We start from the raw sequence: 20,766 nt of genomic DNA on the forward strand, positions 1-20,766 counted from the left end.
AGAGGGATATCAAGGAAAAAATGACATAGAAATCGAATTAGATTCAGACACCTAGGCACATCACCTTCCCTATTATTTACATAAACCTCATATGGTCTCACAATTTATTTAACAGTCAGTACCTCTGCTTCGCCGCACGCACCCATTGCTGAATTTGGGTCTGATCCATGATTTCACTACCCATTCCATGAAAGTGTGTTTCCTAACTGCATTCATGTGCCACCCAGTGAAATTGGAGAAAGCCATTATGCCAGGCTTCTCCAACAAGTACTTTGTGAGCTACCGGTAGCTTGCTAGTCACCGGTGAATAGCTCTTCTATGTGCAGCCCAGGCTACACAATTTAGAAGCTTTTCTTTGGTTAAAATAATATATGTATGATACCAACATTGAAACACATGTTTTAGAGATGAAAATGTGTGTATTTTCACAACTCATAACCTGTTTGGGGGGGAAACAATGGAAGAATTTTCAAAATATATTTATAGCTGATATTTGAGTGAGAAATCATGTGGCGTTCAGGAGACTTATTACCAACATTACCTTTGTGACATTGGCATTTCAGCTAAGGCTGTTATGTTTTACCCATGTAGAGGAATTCCACATTAACAAAGCCTATTTTACAGCACCGCGGGCAAACTTGCATGATGCACTGAGGTAATCACTGCAAGTAATACTGCATATGGTGGCCACTAATGTAATTTTGTCTCATGCGGTTATTACTACAATACTAATATGAGTAGCCCGGGATGATTTTTATTGAAAATAAGTAGCTCTTATTTCAGAAAAGGTTGGAGACCGCTGCATTATACAAATGTTTACTTTTTTGGAGTCTCCTTTCTAGACATGCAATTCTAACCATAAACCATTTGAATCATCAGTCTTCGAACGGACAACAGTGCATCTATCCATCTGAAAAATGTGGTATCCAGAACCAATCACAATGCTAACGCTATGCCTTCCAAAACTTGTAAAACATCATACGAGTAATGCGTAACAGGAACAGCACTACAGATGTGCCCTCCAGAGCTGGAAATATAGTAACAAGGAAATCTCCCGAACTGGAAAACATACTAGAAATGAATCACACAGAACTGGATGGCATACTACAGATTAGGTCTCGAGAGCTGGACCCAGTGCTTCAACTGCTTCTAATACTGGACTAAAGAACAGTATCAAAACACTGAGTTGTACTTAAAGACCTGAAGCACCCTTCCTTCTCAAGACGTCCTTATTTTGTGGCTGAAGGTGTGCTTCTGCCACATTGATGGTCAAACCCAGATTGTGAAGGAGATCTATGGTGATCTGTGTGTGAACAAGGCACTGCTGCTTGCACTCTTTATCGGCCCTCTGCCGAAGCAGGGGAAGACGCGGATGCCACTCCTTCGTAGATGAGCAGCGACCACTGGCAGACATTTGGTGAAAACTAGGGGTGTGGTGGTAACGCCAAAGGGTAGAACCTTCAATTCAGGTAGTGGCCATGTGCATGGTGGACTGAGATGTGGAAATAGCAGTCCTTCGAGTCGAGGACGGTCATCTTTGAGCATGGAATTGCCCTGACAGGTTGTACTTGTTGAGGAGGCGAATGTCTACAGGGAGTGCAGAATTATTAGGCAAGTTGTATTTTTGAGGATTAATTTTATTATTGAACAACAACCATGTTCTCAATGAACCCAAAAAACTCATTAATATCAAAGCTGAATATTTTTGGAAGTAGTTTTTAGTTTGTTTTTAGTTTTAGCTATGTTAGGGGGATATCTGTGTGTGCAGGTGACTATTACTGTGCATAATTATTAGGCAACTTAACAAAAAAAAATATATACCCATTTCAATTATTTATTATTACCAGTGAAACCAATATAACATCTCAACATTCACAAATATACATTTCTGACATTCAAAAACAAAACAAAAACAAATCAGTGACCAATATAGCCACCTTTCTTTGCAAGGACACTCAAAAGCCTGCCATCCATGGATTCTGTTAGTGTTTTGATCTGTTCACCATCAACATTGCGTGCAGCAGCAACCACAGCCTCCCAGACACTGTTCAGAGAGGTGTACTGTTTTCCCTCCTTGTAAATCTCACATTTGATGATGGACCACAGGTTCTCAATGGGGTTCAGATCAGGTGAACAAGGAGGCCATGTCATTAGATTTCCTTCTTTTATACCCTTTCTTTCCAGCCACGCTGTGGAGTACTTGGACGCGTGTGATGGAGCATTGTCCTGCATGAGAATCATGTTTTTCTTGAAGGATGCAGACTTCTTCCTGTACCACTGCTTGAAGAAGGTGTCTTCCAGGAACTGGCAGTAGGACTGGGAGTTGAGCTTGACTCCATCCTCAACCCGAAAAGGCCCCACAAGCTCATCTTTGATGATACCAGCCCAAACCAGTACTCCACCTCCACCTTGCTGGCGTCTGAGTCGGACTGGAGCTCTCTGCCCTTTACCAATCCAGCCACGGGCCCATCCATCTGGCCCATCAAGACTCACTCTCATTTCATCAGTCCATAAAACCTTAGAAAAATCAGTCTTGAGATATTTCTTGGCCCAGTCTTGACCTTTCAGCTTGTGTGTCTTGTTCAGTGGTGGTCGTCTTTCAGCCTTTCTTACCTTGGCCATGTCTCTGAGTATTGCACACCTTGTGCTTTTGGGCACTCCAGTGATGTTGCAGCTCTGAAATATGGCCAAACTGGTGGCAAGTGGCATCGTGGCAGCTGCACGCTTGACTTTTCTCAGTTCATGGGCAGTTATTTTGCGCCTTGGTTTTTCCACACGCTTCTTGCGACCCTGTTGACTATTTTAAATGAAACGCTTGATTGTACGATGATCACGCTTCAGAAGCTTTGCAATTTTAAGAGTGCTGCATCCCTCTGCAAGATATCTCACTATTTTTGACTTTTCTGAGCCTGTCAAGTCCTTCTTTTGACCCATTTTGCCAATGGAAAGGAAGTTGCCTAATAATTATGCACACCTGATATAGGGTGTTGATGTCATTAGACCACACCCCTTCTCATTACAGAGATGCACATCACCTAATATGCTTAATTGGTAGTAGGCTTTCGAGCCTATACAGCTTGGAGTAAGACAACATGCATAAAGAGGATGATGTGGTCAAAATACTCATTTGCCTAATAATTCTGCACTCCCTGTATAATGGGCCCAAGAGGCCTGTAGTCAAAAGTACAGGGAGTTCACCCTTGCGCTGCATTGATGAGGCACCACTGGCTCTATGGCTCCCTTTAGCAAATAGGGGGCTACCTCCTCTTCAAGAAGCTGTGGGTGTTGAGGAAAAAGGGTGTGTTTGCATGGTGGGATGTTTGGTGGTGTGAGCTCCAGGCAGAAACCGTACTCTATAATGGCCAGGACCCACTGATCTAGGATTATGTTTTGCCATTGTGAAAGGAACCCCTAGAAGTGTCCCCCAACAGGTGTTGTGTAATCAGGGGTGGGGAGGGAGAGGGAGTCACTGCTTAGAGGTGGCAGCACCCTTCTCAGCTGCTCCTCTATCCCTGACTTTAGAGTTGTTTCCTCTGTATGCACCCCTAAATTATCCTCAGGATGCTTGGGGCTGCCGTTGATGCCTCTGATAGGAGGAGAAAGCCTCCAGTGAGGTGACTTTTGTGCTGCCACGAAAGTGTGTGCAGCGAAAAGTGGAACAAGGGGATGGTGATTGGAGTGCCTCCATCACTTAGGCTAGTATCCATATCCTTTTTGATTTTCTCTAGCATCTGATCAGCTTGAAGGACAAAGGTGTGCTCTATTGAAAGGCATGTTGATCAGAGGCTGTTGAACTTCTGGCCTAAAGGCAGAGATACGAAGCCAAGCATGCCAGCATATGAGGATACTGGAGTGTACTCCCCAGACGGCGCTGTCAGCCGCATCAAGGGAGAGCCTAATGGAAGTGCTGGAGAAGGTCTGCCCTTCCAACACAACTTTCTGAGCCCGCTGCCTGTACTGCTCAGGGAGGTGTTGTACGAGTTTCCCCATTTCATCCCAGTGGACACGGTCATACCTTGCCAACAGACCTACAGAATTGGTGATGTGCCAAATGAGTCGCCAACTGGGAGGCAACTTGCTTCCCTGCCGCGGCAATCTTTATTTTCTTTATCCGGGGCTGGGCGTTCCCGGTGCCCTGTGCGATGGCTCGATTGCCGTCAGCATGTACCACCAGTGAGTCCCAAGGGAGCTGGCCTCTAATGTACAGTGGGTCAGCACTGGGTGACAACTCTGGCTGCCACTGGGTCCTTAAACCCCTCCTAGTTGGGCTTAAGCATGCCCCTTAAGCCCTGGAAGGAATTGGCTGGCACGCTGAGAAAGCAAACTCTTCTTCAGGCATGGAGTGTAAATCCACCTTGTATAAGGTAGCTGCTTTTATAGTATCTGGTGGTGTCGTCGAGATGGGAGGGTTTGTCAGGGTAAAGGTCAGGATCGTTGGGCCCTGGAGTGACAATTTCATAATCATCCCAGGGGTCATCCTGGGGATCTTGGTCATAGTGGACCGTCATAGGGACTTAAGGGTGGAGGGCTTCCCCTCCCCATATGATGAATGGGTAGATCACTGTGGCAAAGAGGGTGCATGTGGTGAAGGAGGAGGTGGAGGGAGTGGTGCTGGAGGTGGCAGTGGTGGTGGTGGGGATGAGGGGGAGGAGGACAAAGAGCAGAAGTAGGAGAGCGAACATGAAATAATGGAGGAGCATGCCTTGGAGGCAGTCAACTGGTGTCCCTATCTTGTCTCTTCTGTTTTGGAGGCGGTGGTAGCTCCAACATTAATTGCCCTTCAAAGGTGACCTGCCTCTTGCGAGGGAAAGTCTGCTTCACTTGTTGCGGAGGCTTAGCAATAATATTGCTCGTGTGAATAAGCAACCTTTGCTGTCACGAGTTCACAGCCCTCTTGAAGGGGCTGTAAGATGGTGATTTTTTGGCTGCCTGAGTCCACTATGGACAAATGACTGGGCACCGAAGTTTGCTTCGGCTTTAAGGCCACTTTCAACGTCGATCTGTAGAGAAGTCTTCGGAGCTGGCGTTGATCCACCAGAGGGCATGAGGGAGCTGCTGCAGAGTCAAGGCATGCCAGGATTTATGTGGCCTTTGTGTAGTGTGCTACTCACTGTGGCCGTCTTATGATGAGCCGTGGTCAGCTGCAGATCTGGGTTCTAGGAGTCAGATGGGCTAACAGGTTCTCAGCTGAAGGTCGTTGAATGACAGACGTCGAGGTCTTCTTCCCCTTCAACCTTCTCCTCGAAGATGTCATCAGTATTACTGTCACATTGCTGTTCGGTCTCAACCATTTAAATTAGTCCTTTTTGACCGGAAGACAAAGCAGGAGCAACAGGAAGCCTTGTTGTGGCCTGGATACAGACAAAGGTTGAAGACAGCATGGTGGTCTGTCCGCGAGTATGTACAATAGCACTGTGAACAGCATCAAAAAGGTGTCTTTTCCATTATGCGTTTAACATTCTCAAGAACCAGTGATCACAGCCTGACCGGGGTATCTGGTCGTGGGTCCCAAGCACTCATCGGGAAGCCTGTCAACTGGAAACCAAGGCAGTAAAGTGAAAAAAGTAGAGAAGAAAGTAGGTGCATCGAAAGATTGTTCAAGAGCTACCGGAAGTGGATACTTTGAGAGGCCTCGATGAAGAGTGCCACTCTGCGTCGACTTGGAGCCCCTGTGAAGCACATCTGACCCCGACAGGCAGGAGAAAACAATCTAACCATGGAGTATCTGACCATTCACATTGTCAAGGTTAGTCTCACTACAGCTTGCAACCAGAAAGACTTCTTCAAACAAAATCAAGTTTTACATATCCGATTCCAACACTAGATGGCAGGAGTAGGCACAAACAAAGCTTTCCTTCATTGTTAAGAATTTTCACATCACAAGAGCAAATGCCTTCATCCCAACCACATTATACAACAGGCATTGATAGTTGTGGTACTGTGGCTTTGTCTTCTTGTATGCAAGGAGCTGTGAGGGACCTATATGTTGTGAATTAAGTAATGCGGCAGTGCCGGAATGTGAAAGAGTGTTCGGTAAGGTATTGATTCAGGATACAGATGGGAAAATCAATTTGAGGTGGGATGAGCTATGGGTGGCAGACTGATATCTAAAAGTAGAATATCAGCTAAATAAACATTTTGAAACTGTACCTGCCTAGGTATTTCACTTCATAAATTACGATGAGGATGCCAAGAACAGAACACAAAGGTACACTAATGATCACAAAGGTAGTTGGAAAAGAAACACCACGAGTGCTGCTACTGTAGTACAAGGCGGCATATGAAGGACCAGTGTCTGTGGCATCAAGAAAGGAGAGAACTTTCTACTGCACTGAAAATGGGAGCTGTTTTAACATGGGGTGACAGGAGTCCAAGATGAGCTGATGTGGAAGGGCCTGCAGCAGGGTTTTTTTCCCCAAAAGGGCTGTGTAGAGTAGTTTGTCGCTACTAGCAAAACGTTCTTCTAAGAATTAAAAAGTAGGACCTTCAGTATAGAGTTCAGTGAGAACACAGACTAAATCTGACTTTTCTGGTAAAGACAAGTCTGGGGCTGCAAGATGCTAAGAACAACCTAACAAGCCGTGATCTGAGGCATGACGAACGTGGTGGCTGTTAAAATAAAGGCAAGACCACTGTGGGGAGCAACAATAATGTGTTCAGAGAATTAGGACTTAAAATAGAGTTACAGAATTTTATCTAGAACTGCTTTGTCGAAAGATGGTGATAGTGTGTGCTACTAAAGCTAACCATGACAACGGATGGTGCTGTATATGGGAGAGTTATCCATTTTTAGGTTGAGCATTGCAGCGCAAGCACTGCTTTTCCAACGTGTTGGTATGTATCTGGGCTTTTAACCACACCCACCGCACACCCATCACTATCAGTCGTTCATGGGCTTCCCCTTCAAAAATCCTTCATTTTCACTGGTAAATGTGTTACGTTTGTCCCTCCTTAGGGCGGTTTAGTTACTGCCTTGGACATCACCCCTGTTACATGCCTAATTGCACTCTTCCCAATATGTTGGACTGCAAGCGAACTTCTCTTTCCTTTTGTGTGCTCCTTCACGCTGATACAGTGGCGCTTTGAATCAGCTCACTTATGTGAAACTCTATTACTTTTCATTTTCCATTATGGGACAAGAAAAGTCCGGTTAGGACTTTATAACACTAATAGCTCTAACTCAAGCAAATGCAAGATCCATTGCATTGCAAATGCTTGTTTTTGTAGGTATGTGAACTGGCACACAAATCAGATGTGTCACGCTGTATAAAGGATCACATATTAAACTTGGTTGTTACTTTGTCTCTAGTGATTGTGAAATACTGCAGCTGAGATGTGGTTCTTTCCTACACCACAAAAGAGGGTCAGACAGATGACAGAAGATTGAGCTCAACAACAATTAAGTGTAGTGGTCACCGGATCTCTTATCTCGCATGTTTTCATTTGGGAGAGCACTAGGGGATCAGTGTAGCATTTTAATTAGTAGTAGCATCAGTATAGGCTTAATCGTATGTGCTAATTTATGCATAATTATTTTACAAGCCTGCAAAATGTAAAAAGCAAAGTAACTTCTATTCTGATCAGCTGAACTCCTGGGCTGCCCTTGCAACCAACGTGGCAACTCTAGATCACCAGTGCGTCATCCAGAGTTATTTTGCATTGATATTGGTGTTGATACTGCAGACCTCGGTAATTATGGGATGTGGAATTCACAAACTTTTAAAAAATTTCTCCTTTGGGATGGGGAAATACAATGAAAATCCGTGTTTCTGAACATAATTCTGCATGTTTTTCACTGCCATGTTTGGGCAGGTTTTACCTGGCAAAATTAACTCTCTGAAATATCTGATTTAGGCAGAGTCTCCTGTTTCTCCCAAATCTGGAATTCCAAGGAACCTGTAATCTGGACATTAATCATAGCGCCTTCTGTTGAACTAAATTCATAATCCTTTTTTTCTTCTTCGCCTTTCTAGGGTCGAGCATGCGCAATTGCTCTGGCCTCTATTGTAATCTCTCTCTGGGCTTTTAATAACGCCCATCAGTTTGGTTGGTTAGTGGGCTTGCCTTTTAAAATTCACTTGATTTCATCAATGAAAGGCATGCATACGTTATGCCTTTTCCGGTGTTTAGCCCTCCTCTACATTACAGATAAACTACTGAAAACATATGAGGCTCTGTGTTTTCCGAATGGCTTCTGTACTATTTTTTTTAATTTCCTACGCAGTGCAATCTCGCTGGGCAGTAGTCGAGCGCTTTGCAGAATATCGACCCTGTTACATGGATAATTCTACTTTTGCTGGTTACATGGACAATTCAACTTTTGCCAGTTACATGGATAATTGCACTTTTGCTGATACGTTTCACTGTGAGTGAAGTTCTGTGTCCTTTTCTGTGTCTCCTTCACTCTCTTGACCACCGTCCGCTCGCCAATGTGAAACCTTTACTTTTCATTGTCAGCTTATGTGGCAAGAAAAGTCCAGTTAGGAGTTTACAAAACTAACAGCTTTAACTACAGCAAATGCAAGACCCATTTCATTGCAAATGCTTGTTAACATTCCTATTTCACAGTTTAGTGGTACCTAAAAGCATTATTTTTTCGATGTCAATAGTATACTTTGCTATATATGTGTTGTTAATGTGGTAGTAATTTATACTGACTGGTATCTGATGTTCACTTAGCCAGTGAAGAATTGTTTTAATTTTTTTATTTTTTTTATACATTTTCCTAACTTGGTATTACTCTAGTAGTCCAATTTATACTCCATCGTTTACACATTGTCACTGTGCAATTTCACATTTATTTTTAACATGATATTTACTGTGTGCCTTAAATACTATTAACATGTGTGAACATTTAAACGCAATAATGAAATGTGACTATTGAGAAACTGTTGCTTTATAAACTTGTGCACTAATGTTCATTTAAACTGCTTTCATGTATTCATTACTCATATTCCTATTTACACTTTAAGTTGTAATTGCAAAAGTAACATGCATATCTTTTATGTTCTGCATTTATTTTTAAAGTTCTATGAATACATGTGTAACCATGTTTTCGAAATGCACATTAAATGTTTAGTTTAAGTTAGCCTGAAATGCATTTTGCTTGGTTAGTGTGTTCTTTCTTTTGCAGGATGTGTTCTCAAGGTTGTATTAGCTAGAGAAAGGAGTATTGTTGTATGTATTAGTTTACATACTGCTCACTGCTTCCTTATTCTTGCAAGTGTGAAACTTCATGCTAAACACTTATTCCAGTTCTGCAACACTTCTACTGGAGTGCTCAATATGCTGACACCTTCTTGCATTTCTGAATTTCCTTGAGACTCCAATTCTATAAATCATTCTTACTCTAAACTTAGAACTTTGATTAGCTGACTTTAGAACATATTCAAGTTTTGGAAAGTGAATCAGGGTTTCTTTAAGGAAAACCTAGTTCCAATTCTCAGTTTCTGTATTGCTGTGGCTATGATTAGCTTGTATTTTAACTTAATGAGACTGAACCTATTGCAATATTTCAGCTTGTCAAATATAATCTTTTATTTAGTTTTTTATATTCTCCTGACATGCACATATACTGGACTGATTATTAATTGGTGATAAAATTACTTAACTTCAATCACCGATTCCTATTTCTTATGGTGTAGCCAAATGGGTTTCAGGAACATTTAACAGTTTTATTATTGTTAACTCCTTCAGCGTCTCAGTTAGTTAAAAAGATCCATCAGATGAGAGATTGTAAATCACCCACCTGCGCGATCTCATTACTGTGTGTAAATGTGTCGGTCCATGCTCTGGGCTATGATTTTAATGAGACATCAGTTGGTATACAGTTGCAATATTTTTGTGATTTATGTGTACATATAACATACTTGGATGGTGCAAAGCAGTGCGCCAGTGTGTCATGCAAATATTGTTAAGTAATAACACTCTAGTTAGAGTAAATATGTTACCTGCACTTCAGTGGTTATGTTGAAGTTTTGATACTAAATTTCTGTAACGTTAATATACATAGCCAGGGAGTCAAAGAGACCGAACATGTTCATTTTGAAATGTGCCACGTCTTTTGCATTGCAGTTGAAGAACGCGCATCATAATGCTCTACCTGTAAATGTAGTTTAAAAGTCAAAATGATCTAAACAGAGGTATGTCAAACACTGCATAAACCACGCAAAAAGAAGAAAACCATGTGTTTTTCCACCTAAATACCAAAAACGTATTTACTTCATGTTGCTCTGCCGCTCAGCAGATTTCATTAGAAAATGGAGGAGAAGCATGGTGTCATTTTACTCCTACAAGTGCGCTGCTTGCCAACTCCTCCCTTAGCAGGGGCCCCGGCAAGCAGAGGTCCAGCCTCCGCCTTCAGGGTGACTGAGACTTTCAAGCACAGCCACCCCATCCCCAGGGCAGTGCTGGGGAGCCACGCAGCCTGGATTGCTCATACTCAAGGCTCACAGGCGAGCTGCAGCCACAGGACTGGGCACCACAATGGGGGAAGATGGCGGCTGCAGTCTCGGCTCATCGACTTGCAAACACTACATGGGGGCTACCAGCACGTAAATCCGTGCTGGCCTGAAAAGCCAAGGACTGACATTGACAATGAAGTTTTGCATACATCTAAAAAGCTTTCAAATAGTCAGCACCAGTGCAAACTCACTTACCAAAAGAGTAGCAAGAGCAGGAAAGAAGTAACAATATAGTCCCCCAAATGAACAGCCCAACAAGCAAACCGTAAGGATACAGTACTTGGTCCGTACTCCGTGAGATGAAACAAAAGACAAAAAGGAGGGGCAAAGAGGGAGAACTGACCATTATCAAGCAAGGATTTTTTAAAGGACACCGACAGACAAATGAAAAGAAATGGGCAGACTTGAAGCCCACAAAGTATATACAACAGGTCACTAAGCAACAGCGCAAGCGCTGTTTAGACTCAATCTAAAAGACGTCTTGATGGTTAACAGCCGCTGTGAACAATTCTGCATTGTCTCCAAGGGAATACCTCTGAGAAATCTTAAAGTGAAGTTAAGGACCTATTGTGGCATGATGAAAGTTTTCAACCATGAACATGTCCAACCTTTCAGGTACAGCATTGTGATAGGTGCCTTTAAGAGGGACAGCTGGTCAGGTATAAATATATAGGCCCAGAACATAACCTTTAAAGGTGCCCACTGCAAGGCATCCTTGGATAATAATAAAATAAGGTAGTGTAGCTGGAATAGAATCAAGATGGCAGGCCATACACAAGGCCACAAGTTTCTCTCAGCATCCCGGACAGATGAAACCAGGATACAGGATGTTGCTAAGACAGGAGGTCCTCCCGAAGAGGCAGCCAGTGTGAAGGGCAAATGTTTACACTCAGTTAATCGAGGTACTATGCCCTACTGGCCCAATCTGGGGCTATCAAGCAAAATTGAGCTCGGGATTTCTTCAGGACTTGAGGCAAAACAGGTATACAGGAGACCATTACTCCACTGTAGACACAATGGATCTCTTAACTTTCCCTGTTAAGACACAGCTGTCTCAACACTGTGTTCTCAGTGGTGGCAAAAAGATCTAGCCAAGGCATGCCCTACTGAGATGCCATTCATGTTCTATCCGCCAACATCTGCTCAGTCGTCTGTTCTAGAATTCAGAGACCCTGTCAGGTAAGAAGTGACTAGGAAAATCTCCTGCAGATCCAGCATGCTTCTTACTGCAGTATCACATGATGTTCATAATGTGTGTGAGAACCTGCACCAGTCTCTCTGATGGTTGGTAGGGAGGCTTTGGGAGCCAGACAGACAGTGCAAAGCTCCAATATGTTGATGTGGAGTTGGGCATTTCCACTTCTCCCTGGTGGCCTTTCCAACCACCAGACTATTTATCCGTCACTACTGTGAGCTCTGGATGGGGTAAGAAGAGCGGCCTGCTACCAGTCAGCTTAATGTCCACTTGCCACTACTGAACATCCCAACATGTAGAGGTATTGGACAGACTGTCCTGGTATTGAGCCCAATAAAACTAGTGGTTCGATTGCACATAGCACACAGAAGAAGGATGCATGAGGGTGAGAACCCAAGAAAGATGATCAACCTTAATGAGACCCAAAATTGAGCCCTAAATATCAAGATCATATCCCGAATGCCCCAGACTCACTGAGGAAGTAGAAAGACGTAACGCCACTGTGTTCATAACAGATGTTATTTCAGTTCCTTGATGGAAAATTTGGAAGCTATCAAGAGGGAGACCGCCTTCCAGAGGTGGTCTACAACAGACTACAGTAGCCATTCATTGAGGCACAAAAATATGTCTATCTCTGACCTTCAAAGGCGGGCTGCAACCACTGCCATCATTTTCGTGAACAACCAAGGGCCTGAGGTCAGATCACAATGTAAAATGGCGATGTGGATGCAGAACTGATGTATGAAAATACCCACCATGCAAGTCAAAAGATATCATCCAGTCTTCTGAGTCCAGAGCAGAAAGAACCTGAGATGGAAAGATCGTTTGGATTTCTACTTCTCAGGGCGGCATTCAGAGGTTAGAGGTTCAGGATGGTAATAAGGTCTCCTTGCTTCATGGGTATGCGGGAAGTAGAATGTGTAACACCCCTCAACTATCTCTGAGTCCAGTACCCACTTAATGGCATGCATGGGTGTAAGAAGACTGCCATTCTGCATCTGAACTGTGGCATGTCTGGTAGACTATGTCCTGAGAAAGAGGAGGTGAATGAGGCTAGGGAAACAATAAAATGAATAGTAATTTGCAATACCAATCGTACTGATGTGATGGATTTCCAGCTGGGGAGCAAAAATCTGATTTTGCCCCCTACTGATTAATTTTGGCTCTGGAAGGGAAAATGGGTGCCTTGGTGAGTGCTGCAGCATGAGAGGAGCAAAATGTCTGCTGCTGTTGCTGATGTGAATAGATTTAGATGCCGCTGCTTCCCTTGGGGTCTAAAAGTCACAAATATAAAAATGTTGTGGGTGCCCCATCCCACAGGGACACTCACAGCAAATGCAGGCCATGGGACTGCAAGGGAGGAGTCCCTGGGCCACCTGCACTGTCTCCCCTTCCTGCACCCATACCGGGTGCAGCGGGGAGCCAGCTACATAAATGTGCTCCCTCCAGTGTCCCCAGGGCCACTAAATGGCTGGGCAGGGGGGGGGGGCAAAGCCCACCCTTCCCACACAAAATAATACAGCAGAGGGTATGGTGCCCCCGGGACCCTTCAAGTCTTGAGGACAGAGGCCCCATGTCCCATCCCCTCCCAAAAAAGTAAACAGAAGGAGTAGTGTCTCCTATGCCTTTCAGTGGCTTCAGGAGGGGGTGGGAGTGGGGGGGTCACACGCCCAGCCCTCCCAAGAAACAGTGATTGGGCCTCAGGGATGGGGTATTTGGGGCTATAAAGACTCAGGGAGGGGAGGAACATGCACCCCTCCCCCAACTAAAAATAGCAGGAATGTGAAACGATATTTGTTAATGCTCGTAGTGTCCCTAGATGGCAACAGGGCCACTAATACGCTTATTTTCTTTTTAACTGTTGTGGAAGGCTGCAGGGGGCACAACAGCCCCTCAACATGTAAAAAAAAAAAAATGTACGTCTCCTGGGTTACTAAATCTATGACTCTAGGAGAGCTTACTATGATTTGCAAAGCACTCCTCCATGGAGCTGTATGTTCTTCAGCTGAAAGTCTTGATCTGCAGGCACCGATTCTATGGCTGCACTTTGTGACCTAAAGAATCGAAGACATGTGTTTATGGTTGTATTACAAAACCCTTTATTGAAAATATTTTGGGACAATCACTATCATTAAACATTACAATGCTTGAATTTATAAATAATTCATTTGACCTCCTCAACAGCAACACACCCGACCTTCTCTTCCTGACCAAAACATGGCTCAACCCAACCCTCCAACCAAGAAACTGCTGCAGCCATCCCACCCGCTTGCAAAATCATACAGCAGAACCTAACCCACAAACCAGGTGGAGGACTCATGATCATCTACAAAAACATGAGTGACTGCACCACACCAACCTCACGGAACACCTCCACTTCAAAATATGGACAGACTTCAAAACAACCCTAAAGGGAACCCTCGTCTACCATTCCCCAAGCCGAATTCTGCAACCACATCGTAGACTTCATCTCTCCCCTCTCCATCAGATCAACCAAATACATCCCTCCTTGGGGACCTCAATTTGCACCTGGAAGACACTACAGACAAACGTCTTCAAACTGAAGATTGCCAAGATCTACAGCATATTCCACCCACAGCATACAGATACAAACGCTTGGCATGACACCTCCCTTGTCACCAAACAGCAGCCTAAGCACCAGTAAACCCATCTTGAATGAAGATACCACTGCTCTGATGAATACCATCCACTCAGGGGCCCCCTCAGACCCATGTCCCCACTCCATATACAACCCTGAAAGAACCATCATCTCCCCAGTGCTCACTGCTATCAACACATGCATGACCATGTCCATTTTCCGCTTCTTGGTGGAAAAATGCAGAAATCAACGGCCAATTGAAAAACCCAACAGTGGATCCCAACACCCTCAGTAGCTACAGATCCATCGTGTGCCTGCCTTTTCTAGCTAAAGTCACAGAGAAAGCCATCCATACCCAACTCGCAGACCACCTAGGACCATCAACTCCTAGACAGCTCGCAATCTAGCTTTCGCACCAACCAAAACCGAGAAACAACCCTCCCTGTGGCCACCAATGACATTAGAAGCATCCTCGACCAAGGTCAAATGGCCACACTCACCTTCCTTGACCTCTCTGCAGCTTTCAATACAGTATTCCACAACTCACTCATCAGCAAGCTTCAGCACTTGGGTGTCTGAGGACAGGCCCTCAAGTGGATTTCCTTTTTTCTCACGGCAGAGCTCAACGAGTTAGACTCCCCTCCTACAATTCAGAACCCAATAAACTCATCTGTGGATTTCGTCAAGGATCGTTGCTCGGCCCAAAACTCTTCAATATCTACATGACGCCTCTCGCGGACACTGTCAGAGCCCACGGCATCAACATAGTAGCCTACGCCGACAACACACAGCTCATCCTCTCCCTGACCGATTTAACCAGCACTGCCAAAACAAACTTTGCCAACTGCATTAGCCACATCGCCGCTAGAATAAAAAACAATTGCCTCCAATTCAACACAGACAAAATCAAAGTCCTTATGTTCTGCACCATTCATTACCCTGGAAGTCTTTTGGTGGCCCTTCAAACTTGGCCTCCAACCCACACCTGCAGACTATAGACACCAACCTCTCCATGAACAGACAGATCAACGCCATAGTTTCAGCATGTTTTCACATTCTGAGAATGCTACACAAGATTTTAAAGTAGATCTCACTTAACACCAGACAAGGTCACACACTTCAGAATCCAGCCCTTGTTCTATGAGAACATTTATGAAATAACCACATCTCTCCACACCTCAATAATCTCCACTGGCTCTCAGTCCTGGAAAGATGCAAGTTCAAGCTACTAATTCAGGCCTACAAAGCTCTCCACAACACCGGACCAGGGTACCTCAACCACTGCCTCAACTTCTACAAGCCCACCAGACACCTTTGATCTATGTCAGAGGCAAAAGCACACCTCCCTCGCATCAAGAAGGCCAGAAGAGGATGGTCTTCCTTCTCATACATCACAGCTAAAACCTGGAACAACATACCACAAACCTTTCCCTCCCCCCCCCCCCCCACAATGGACATCCAAAGGAACCTCAAGACATGGCTCTTCTAGACGAAACAGGCATTATCGCCTCCTCCACCTGATGCTTGCCCTAGTCAGCGCCAGTAGGCAAGTGGGATTTGGCTGCAGTAAGCCTGCCAATTTGTGTCTGGTATTTGATGCAACTCTGAACAAAGTGCACTGGGTTCCTGCTAACCAGGTCCCCAGTGCCAGCATTCCTTCCCAAAACAAGACATCTGGTCACCTGATCCCCAGGTGACCAGGCCTTTAGCACCTCTGTAAGTCCCTAGTAAGTGGTACCTAGGGCAGAGGTACTAACAAGGGTCCCCTAATAGCTGCATCATAGCTTGTACCACTCCAAGGGACCCAGTACCAAACTCATACAGACTATCACTGCAGGCTGCGCAACAAGGCACTCTAAAAAGTGAAAACACAAGTGTGTGTCATGTCCCCTAACGCTGAATGTAATATTTGTAAGTCACCCCTACAGCAGGCCTTACAGCACTAAGGCAAAGTGCATTATATTACCTGTGAGGACATATCTGCATGAGCAAATATGGCCCTGTGTGGCCAGTTCAATTAGTGACAGTACAAGTGAGTAGGGAAGCCATTTTTAGTACATGTGCTGGACACTGGTCAATACGAGTCCCCCAGCTACATTATGGCTTCACTGAAACTAGAGATGTTTGCTATCAAGCATCTTGTATTAATAAACCCTCACTGATTCCAGTGATGGATTTATTAATACATGCACCCAGAGGGCACCTTAGAGGTACCCCCTGAAAAACCTACCAACCACTGATATGTGACTGACTGATTTAGCCACCAGAGATGAGTTTCTGACCCCCAGCGGTGACAGCTACCGTCCCCCCCACCCACCTAGAGCCCATTTGTGCCCCTGGACAGAAGGAAAAATTGGTTATGCTGGAGGCAAATTGCAACTTGTAGGCTGACACACCTCTAAGGTGCCCAGCCTGAAGTGACAAAAATAGGAATTTCACCATCTTGTGTGTGGTGGAATTAGGAATTTTGGGACAGGGTGATGCCCACTTCCCAGAAGAAGTGGTCATCTAGGGGGGCGTAATGACCCCAGGGCAAGTAGCCCATTGTCTACTATCCCCCAATTCTTTTGGTTCTTATAAAGCACAAAGCTACACGGAGTGCTGAGAGAGAAAACCAAGGACAAGGGTACCGACCATGATTTTACTGAGGATAAAGCCACATTTTAAGAGCCTTACGGAAGGAAAATTCATTTGACAGCAAAAGCATTTCCACTGGAATAAAGTTCCAAAGTCCAGGGGCCTGATAGGAAAATGACTGACTACCCCATCTGGCTCGTCTCACTTTAGACAGCAGATCTAAGTGCTCTGTCTGGGATATAAAAGGTAGTCAATGATTTCAGTAAGGTAGAACCAGAACTGTGAAGGGATCTGTGCAGAATACAGAGTGCTTTTAATTGAATCCAATGCTCAACTGGCAGCCAGTGGAGATCCTTCAAGACCAGTTTAGCAAATTGACATCCTTGGGAGATTCATAAGGAGTCGAGCAGCCGCATTCTGGATCATTTGAAGCTTTTTCAGCACAGATCGAAGGGAACCAAAATAGAGGTTGTTGCCATAGTCCAAGCGAGAAATGACAAAAGTCTGAACAATAAGTCTTTTCACTAGTGGGGGCAGTAAGTTCAGAACCTTTTAGATTCTTAGGACACCAAAACAGTTAGCAGATAGTTTAATTGCCTGGTGCTCCACAGTCAGACTGTAATTCAGTCAAACACCCAAACTCTTTATTGCCTCTTTAGGAGAGGGGAGGCCTGCCGAACAGTCAAGAGGGAAGGCAAGGTTCTTCTTGCTGACATTAATGCCTAGTACAAGGATCTCGGTCTTATCCTCATGGTGTTTAAGCTTACAACTGGCCATATATCTGTCCACTTTCTGTAGACAGGGTGACAAGTTACAATGGTCAGAACTCACACTTAGGGCGATGGAAAACACCAGCTGTGTATCGTCTGTGTTAGAGACCAGGCACAGCCCAAAAGAATGTACAATTGCAGCCAGGGGGATCATATAGAGGTTGAAAAGAGTAGGGCACCCAACTGCTCAAAGGGAGTGTCAAAGTATCAGGAGAGATAAAACACCTGAAAAGTCCTATTCTGCAAGAAAGAAGAAAGCCATTTCAAGGCTTGGCCTTTGATCCCCACTTCAGAAAGCCTTTGAATCAGTACAGAGTAATCAGCCGTATGAAAGGCTCACTAAGATCTAGTAAAATGATTGCTGCAAAACCCCCATGGCCAAAGATGATTTTTAATTCTGCCATGACCGCAAGCAGAGCCATTTCTGTGCTATGTTTAGGTTAAAAGCCCATTTGAGAGGGATGCAGAACGACAGTGTAGGAAGTTGGCTCTGTATGCACTATTTCAAAGTAAGGAATAGTATGCACAGAGTCCAAGGGTTCCCCTTAGAGGTAAGATAGTGGCAAAAAGAGATAATACTAATGCTCTATTTTGTGGTAGTGTGGTCAAGCAGTAGGCTTATCAAAGGAGTAGTGTTAAGCATTTGTTGTACATACACACAGGCAATAAATGAGGAACACACACTCAGACAATTCCAGGCCAATAGGTTTTTGTTATAGAAAAATATCTTTTCTTAGTTTATTTTAAGAACCACAGGTTCAAATTCTACATGTGATATCTCATTTGAAAGGTATTGCAGGTAAGTACTCTAGGAACTATGAACTATCACAATAGCATGTATACTTTTTACATAAGACACATTTAGCTGTTTTAAAAGTGGACACAGTGCAACTTTCACAGTTCCTGGGGGAGGTAAAGTAATGTTAGTTCTTGCAGGTAAGTAAACCACCTACGGGGTTCAAATTGGGGTCCAAGGTAGCCCACCGTTGGGGGTTCAGAGCAACCCCAAAGTTACCACACCAGCAGCTCAGGGCCGGTCAGGTGCAGAGTTCAAAGTGGTGCCCAAAACGCATAGGCTTCAATGGAGAGAAGGGGGTGTCCCGGTTCCAGTCTGCCAGCAGGTAAGTACCCTCGTCTTCGGAGGGCAGACCAGGGGGGGTTTTGTAGGGCACCGGGGGGGGGGACACAAGTCCACACAGAAAGTACACCCTCAGCAGCGTCGGGTTTCCAATGGATTTCAATGGGAGAACAAGGGGTCTCTTCAGCAGTGCAGGCAGGCAAGGGGGGGGGGCTCCTCGGGGTAGCCACCACCTGGGCAAGGGAGAGGGCCTCCTGGGGGTCACTCCTGCACTGGAGTTCCGATCCTTCAGGCCCTGGGGGCTGCGGGTGCAGGGTCTTTTCCAGGCGTCGGGATTTCAGAGTCAGGCAGTCGCGGTCAGGGGGAGCCTCGGGATTCCCTCTGCAAGCGTCGCTGTGGGGGCTCAGGGGGGACAACGGTCTCGGAGTCGCCGGAGGGTCCTCCCTGAGGTGTTGGTTCTCCACCAGTCGAGTCGGGGTCGCCGGGTGCAGTGTTGCAAGTCTCACGCTTCTTGCGGGGATTGCAGGGGTCTTTAAATCTGCTCCTCTTGATACAAAGTTGCAGTCTTTGTTGAACAGAGCCACTGTTCTCTGGAGTTTCTTGGTCTCTTGGAAGCAGGGCAGTCCTCTGAGAATTCAGAGGTCGCTGGTCCCAGGGAAAGCGTCGCTGGAGCAGGTTTCTTCTGAAGGAGGGAGACAGGCCGGTAGGGCTGGGGCCAAAGCGGTTGGTGTCTTCTTCTTCTCTGCAGGGTTTTTCAGCTCAGCAGTCCTCTTCTGTAAGTTGCAGGAATCTAAATTCTTAGGTTCAGGGGAGCCCTTAAATACTAAATTTAAGGGCGTGTTTAGGTCTGGGGGGTTAGTAGCCAATGGCTACTAGCCCTGAGGGTGGGTACACCCTCTTTGTGCCTCCTCCCAAGGGGAGGGGGTCACATTCCTATCCCTATTGGGGGAATCCTCCATCTGCAAGATGGAGGATTTCTAAAAGTTAGAGTCACTTCAGCTCAGGACACCTTAGGGGCTGTCCTGACTGGCCAGTGACTCCTCCTTGTTTTTCTCATTAATTCCTCCGGCCTTGCCGCTAAAGGTGGGGCCGTGGCCGGAGGGGGCGGGCAACTCCACTAGCTGGAGTGCCCTGTGGTGCTGGAACAAAGGGGGTGAGCCTTTGAGGCTCACCGCCAGGTGTTACAGCTCCTGCCTGGGGGAGGTGATAGCATCTCCACCCAGTGCAGGCTTTGTTACTGGCCACAGAGTGACAAAGGCACTCTCCCCATGTGGCCAGCAACATGTCTCGAGTGTGGCAGGCTGCTAAAACCAGTCAGCCTACACGGGTAGTTGGTTAAGGTTTCAGGGGGCACCTCTAAGGTGCCCTCTGGGGTGTATTTCACAATAAAATGTACACTGGCATCAGTGTGCATTTATTGTGCTGAGAAGTTTGATACCAAACTTCCCAGTTTTCAGTGTAGCCATTATGGTGCTGTGGAGTTCGTGTTTGACAGACTCCCAGACCATATACTCTTATGGCTACCCTGCACTTACAATGTCTAAGGTTTTGCTTAGACACTGTAGGGGCACAGTGCTCATGCACTGGTGCCCTCACCTACGGTATAGTGCACCCTGCCTTAGGGCTGTAAGGCCTGCTAGAGGGGTGACTTATCTATACTGCATTGGCAGTGTGAGGTTGGCATGGCACCCAGAGGGGAGTGCCATGTCGACTTACTTGTTTTGTCCTCACCAGCACACACAAGCTGGCAAGCAGTGTGTCTGTGCTGAGTGAGGGGTCCCCAGGGTGGCATAAGCTATGCTGCAGCCCTTAGAGACCTTCCCTGGCATCAGGGCCCTTGGTACCAGGGGTACCAGTTACAAGGGACTTACCTGGATGCCAGGGTGTGCCAATTGTGTAAAACAAAAGTACAGGTTAGGGAAAGAACACTAGTGCTGTGGCCTGGTTAGCAGGCCTCAGCACACTTTCAAATCAAAATATTGCATCAGCAAAGGCAAAAAGTCAGGGGGTAACCATGCCAAGGAGGCATTTCCTTACAGACAGACTCCAAAAAAGCAGAAATATGATTGTTTACATCCTTTAAG

At 45.4% G+C, this 20,766-nt stretch overlaps 1 protein-coding gene across 1 annotated transcript in view; it reads right to left on the reverse strand.

Annotated features, from left to right (window-relative positions):
- TTC17 (tetratricopeptide repeat domain 17) overlaps positions 1-20,766 on the reverse strand; it is a 483,695-nt gene that overhangs the window by 94,766 nt on the left and 368,163 nt on the right. The window lies entirely within an intron of this gene.

This window comes from Pleurodeles waltl, chromosome 3_1 (genome assembly GCF_031143425.1).
Source record: "Pleurodeles waltl isolate 20211129_DDA chromosome 3_1, aPleWal1.hap1.20221129, whole genome shotgun sequence".
In the NCBI taxonomy this organism is placed as follows: Eukaryota; Metazoa; Chordata; class Amphibia; order Caudata; family Salamandridae; genus Pleurodeles; species Pleurodeles waltl.